Genomic DNA, 6,000 nt, shown 5'->3' on the forward strand with positions numbered 1-6,000 from the left:
TTATACGCCACATAATTACACTCTACTCAATGCAACAAATAAACCCCACATAACACTCAGTACCGCATAATTACAAGCCACATAATTACACTCTACTCAATGCAACATAAATACACTCCACATATTACCACTCAGGGCCACATAATTACGCTCCACATAATAACACTCTACTCAATGCAACATAAATAGACTCAAGATAATACCACTCAGTACCACATAATTACACGTCACATAATTACACTATTCAATGCAACATAAATACACTCCACATAATACCACTGTGGCACATAATTAGACGCCACATAATTACACTCTACTCAGTGCAACATAAATACACTCCACATACCACTCAGTACCACATAATTACACACCACATAATTACTCTCTACTCAATGCAACATAAATACACTCCACATAATACCAGTCAGGGCCAGATTACATGCCACATAACTACACTCTACTCAATGCAACATAAATACACTCCACATAAATGCACTCTATACCACATACCACCAATCAACATAAATGCACTCCACACCATGACGCAATTTCACTAAGTTCCAGGCCACACAATTCAACTCCATACATTTCCAATACACACCGCATATTTACAAACCAAACAACATATTTCAACGCCACAACGTACCTCCTATCCACAGCATATAGTGTCACCACCTGAGCACCAAACATCATTCACCACCACCATTTTGCATCAGCGCACCACCTAAGCATCACGTCAGTCTGCCCTTGGAATCTGGCATCTGTTGATTCTCCCTTAGTGACCGTCCGCTGCTTGTGTTCTAATTAAATTACTGTTTTCCAAACTCCACTGCCCCGTTATTTATGTCCCGCTCCCCCATAACAAAAAAAATACAAGCATGAGAACAGGCAGGAAGAAGATGCCAGCAGTGCAAGTACAAAAAAACTAGAAGACATTTTTAATGTTAAAATCTTTTTTTAATCAGGTTTTTCAGTTGTATATAATGTCGTCCTCATTTGTATAAAGGTAACAAAAATTCTTAACACTTTTTATTATTACCTTTCAACATAATACACAGCAGCCACAATGCTCTACAACATAGCCAAAAGTTCTGGCTCAACACATAAGGTCCCAAAGGCGAGACCTATTGGCTATGCAAATGCTTGTTGTCACAAGATCTTGCATCTGAGGTCTCGCGACTCCTGGTAGGCATCACTCTGTGGAGTTTAGCGGCCTTGGCCTTGTTGCTCGCATCAGCTGAGTCGGGTAGGTGCTCTCAGTGCCGCTTCTGGCACTAGGCAGCGGAATCTTACAGTTGCGGCATGAGTGGGGGTACTTATCTTCCGGCAGTGTGCTTAGCAGGCTAGGGACTGGGGGAGGTCGCGTGGTCTCCAGCACTGCTCCTTCAGCGTGTGAGGTGCAGGAGCTGCAAAGGACTTCTCACGGGACCTGCACCCGGAACGGCTCATGTTTTTAGACTGTCTCTTTGTGGGGGTACAATGTGACCCATTACCTTCTTTGGCGCCCGATCCGATTACCATGCATGCGATACGATAGAGGGTTGAGCAACAAGGTCACTATTTACCAGAGTTTCTTTGGCCATGTGGTTATTATTATTTTTTTTTTATCTAGAACTGTTGTGCAGAGAGCCCTTTAAGTCTTCAAGCGCCTAAGAAATGCCTCAGTGCCGGCAAACTAGAAGTGTTATCTGTGTGCTGCAGTCAAGGAGAAGAGCACTGGCTTGGTCACACAGCCTGGGTGTGCATTCCAACCAGTAGATAAGAGCTCCAACAACGAGTCACAGCAGAATTATGTACTATTTAAGAAAATAGAATACACAACATACGTTTGATGAACCAAACATCAATTATGTTTCTATTCACCAGCATTTTTTCACAGGTTTACTAATCAGAGAAAATGTGTCACTTTCTTTTCATGAATAAGCAGTAGAAATTAGTGGAAAATACGTTATTGAAGGAATATGATGTCCACCTGAAAGATATACTTTATGTAATAGCAAAACTATCCCAAGAAACAAGTGTCAGCAGAGAGCATTTGAAAATTCCGTGTTGCCACATTTCCGGGTGGACCTAACAAAGAAACATTCATTAACAAATTAGAAAATGAAAAGTATATTTAGAAATAAAAAAATACAAGTCACTCCTTTTAGATCAACATGTTCTGCCGAAATATGCAGATATTTGTTCAGAATATCCCAAAAATGGACCGTTTTTAAAAGTTTTTTTTTTTACAGAACGTAAATATTTACAAAGAAGTCGATGCATCCCTGTGATTATACACCTACTCATGTCACACGTGACCCTTTCAACCAGTGCTGTCTTTGTAGCCAACAGCATGTTGCATTCTTGGACATTTAATTCCACAGGTATAATGGAAAACATAAAACTACAAGCCCTAGAAAGCAAGGGACGACTTGCTAAAAAGCTAGAACTGGTTGATGGTGCCACACATGGCATGGGGCCACGTGGCAGCTCCACAGCCATCATTTTGTGGTTTTCCATCACAATCCACACCACGAATGCTCTGGGTTGACATTGGTGATTCATTGCTAAGCCAGAACACCTAGCCACTTTGCTATAAACCGAGGCGCCAACAGATATAGCATCACAGCTTCTTCGTTGCTTGGACGGTGTGACTTTACACAAGTGCCTCCGTTCACTCACCTCCCATTATTGTAAGCTGCCTCGAAGCACTTCGGTTTGCAATGCGAGAAATGCAGAAATCCATGAAAAATGAGACAATGCCAAGTTTACCCACCTAGCTCATGTTTTCCCATCCATGTTGTTAGTAATTCATTCAGGACTGCTTGTAGCATTGCATTGTGGTACTTGTATTATTGTTTTGCTTCATTATAAATAAAGGGCTACAGTTGACAGACATACTTCAGAGTAACTATGGTGGGTCCCTTGCTAGCACATCTGTGAGCAAGGACTTACAAACTGTGCAAATGGCAGATGTTTTAGTTGAAATAAAATACACAACAGAATACAATATACAGGGAGAAAGAACGGTGCATCCATAGCTGTACATACCCGAAATCACATCAAGAGATCCCATCTTCGGGGGCGAGGCCTGACAGCATGGCCGGCTGGTCGCACTTCTGCGTAGCTCCTGCCCCATATGAAAACTATCCGGCAAAATCCTGGCGGAGACGAGCCTCTCCTTACTGAAACTGGAGTCGGAGCTCCCCCTGGCCCTGAGGGTCCCCGTCGGGGGTTGAAAGGACGGCCTGCAGACGGAGAAATAGCCGCGAGACACCCCGAGACGCAGCGGCTCACTGCTGAGCAAGATGGCAGTGCAGGCCTTTGCTGGATCGAGGGCCGCCCTGTAAGCTGATCCTACCGGGCTCCGGGGCGAAGACCCGTGTCGGAGACCCGGCCGGAGCCGCTGCCCCGGCTGCACCGAGAGGGGTCTTTGCGACGGCGATATCGGAGGTGAGAGGCTGGGGTGGAACACCCGCTCGCGCCGTGCACGGGTGCACGCTTGCCGCGAGCCCGGGGATGTAGGAGGGCCGTGCTGGGCCCACCCAAAAGCCTGTGGCACACGCCTGGAAAATACCGCTGGCGGTGGCGGGACAGTGGTGTCCGCGACGTCTGGAGGACGGCTGAATTAGGCTGTGCGGCCGGGACGTTTGCTCTAGGGACGAGCCTGCTGCCCCCCTGGGTGGACGGTGGCTGTGGAGGCCAGGACCGTGGTGTTGGCGGCGGTCACCAGCCAGGGGTGCTGGACCGGAATACATGCAGGAGTCCTGTAGTGAAGACTGGGCAAGAGGTGACTACTGGCGGCCACGTGTCTGGAGTGGGATGGCGGTGGGGGAGTCTCATTCTTTTTGAGGTGCCCTATTGACCCGGACGGAGGAGAACACACGGTGGTGGGGTGGATATTCTCCAGATCCGACGGGGCCCAGGGCAGGTCCTGCGCCATTAGCCTGGAGAGCGGAAGGATCAAGGTGTAGTGAGGGACATATACGTACGCCGCCTGGGCCCGGGCTCCCCCGTGCCGGTTCTTCTGGGTCAGGAGGTCCAGATTGGAGGGCCTCGTGGACGCTCTCGATCAGCCCGCGTGGGAAATGGGGAAAGATAGACCCCTCAGAGGTGCGCAGGCAAATAAAATTATGCAGTACACGGTGCCGGGCCCGACGTCGACGGAACGCATTAGACCGAACCCCGAGCAGGGACTGCCGCAGGGATCGGCGGCGCAGGACAAGGCGGATATCCTGGAGGCCATTCGAGACTCACGGGCGGCTTTGGAGGCCAAGATGGATGGTATGGCCATGGACATCAATCACCTGCGCCTGGACCTATGGAAGGTGGCGGATCGGGTCACTACTACGGAGGGAGACGTGACCTCCTTGCAGGCGGAGGTCCAACACTTGCAAGCGACGGTGTCTGCATTGAAGGAGCACACCTCATCTCGAAGACCGGGCGGAAGACGTGGAGGGGCGCTCGAGAAGGAACAACCTCCGCTTTTTGGGTTTTCCGGAAAAGGCGGAGGAACCGGCAGCGGACCTCTTTCTGGAGGAGTGGATCGGATCCGCCTTCCTGGGCCTTCGATTGTCCAAGATGTTTGCAGTGGAGAGAGCCCACCGCTCCCTTGGCCCCCCTCCGAGACCGGGGTCCCCGCCTAGAACTCTGATCGCCCGTCTGTTCAACTTTAGAGACCGGGACGCGATCCTACTGTTCATCCGTAAGAATGGTATCCCCCGGTTTGAGAACCAGGAGATCCATATTTACCCGGACTACACGAAAAAAGTGCAAATCCTGCGAACTAATTATCTAAGGGTCAATAGGAGGCTGAGAGATCTCGATATAAAATACAGCCTAATGTTTCCAGCCCGGCTCAGAGTGCAGTATGCAGACAGGGTCCTTTTTTTTAGCAATCCACAGGAGGCTACGGACTGGATGGATTCGACGGGCCTGGAGGGGCAGGCCCAACATCAAGAATGGCAGGAGCGGGGAGGAGCCAAGATGGCGACCGGGATGGCAGCGTAGGCTCCCGGCTCCGCGAACCTCCGCACCCCGCACGGATATCCTGCATGAGATCCTTGGCCTGCGCTATCTGCCCGTGTTGGTGAACGAGAGCGGCACCCGATCGTGTGACCCCGAAGTTTCTGGCAGCGGTACCGCCGGAGAAATGTCCGTCTGAAGGTTGCGGCCTGTGCAACCCTGGAACCGGGACCTCGAGTGGACACCATGGCCGGGCGGCAGTTCAACAACAGCGGCCTTTGGTGACTGGGTGGAGTCGGACTACCGGAGTGGTGCGAATATCGGCCTACATCTCGCCGTGGTCGTTCCTACCACGAAGCGTAGCGGAACGAGTGCATGCCCGAGATGGCAACTCCAAGACTCTCCGGTAGCTGCCTCAGCCTCCGCCGGTGAGCTGCCCGGACGCCGCCCGTAACTCGCCCCGATTCTTGCGGGCTGCTCCCGGATTTTCGCGGGCGCTGGTCCGTGGTGGGGATGACTGTGGCCCGTGACCACACACCGGACACATTGTTTGCCTGCCCCCGGAACCCTGTTACCAGTGCCATGGAACCCGAGGCGCTTGTGCCTGAGTCCCGGTCCCGATCTGGGATGGACCTACCCAGCGGCCATTTTGGTATGCCAGAGTCCACCATCCTGTACACTGGGTTGCAGCAGGATTGGGAGGGTGCGACTCGGAGGAGCGTAGCGGAGCGAGAGCCGGGAGCTGTACTGGGCTACGGTGACCTTCTCGAAGCTCTCGGTGCCCTTCATTCCACCTTGGTTCACGGCGCCTGGGTGTTGGGGAGTAAGCTCGATGGAGTGACATCAGCGTCGGAACAGATGCGACCTGCCTGTCCCCAGGTACGCTGGGACTTCCTACACTGCACACGGGAGGACAGTGTTGTGGCCGCCCCTGTGAATAGTGCACAACTGGACACTCCGGACGGTATACTAACGCGCGATCAGCTGGCTGTGGGTCTGGTCTGTTCCGGAGGTTTTGGACCTGACTGTGGGGTGGTGGCCTTGTCCCGTGCG

The 6,000-nt window shown here is 51.4% G+C and overlaps 1 long non-coding RNA gene across 2 annotated transcripts in view; it reads right to left on the reverse strand.

The window, feature by feature from the left end:
• LOC146797735 (uncharacterized) overlaps nucleotides 1-4,370 on the reverse strand; it is a 203,887-nt gene extending 199,517 nt beyond the window's left edge. For both annotated transcript variants that reach the window (XR_014968523.1, XR_014968521.1), the window contains exon 1: nucleotides 3,034-4,370. This is a non-coding gene — a long non-coding RNA (uncharacterized LOC146797735). The remainder of the gene's footprint in view (nucleotides 1-3,033) is intronic.
• Between the last annotated feature and the right edge of the window lie 1,630 nt (nucleotides 4,371-6,000).

Source organism: Triturus cristatus, chromosome 9, assembly GCF_964204655.1.
Source record: "Triturus cristatus chromosome 9, aTriCri1.1, whole genome shotgun sequence".
In the NCBI taxonomy this organism is placed as follows: Eukaryota; Metazoa; Chordata; class Amphibia; order Caudata; family Salamandridae; genus Triturus; species Triturus cristatus.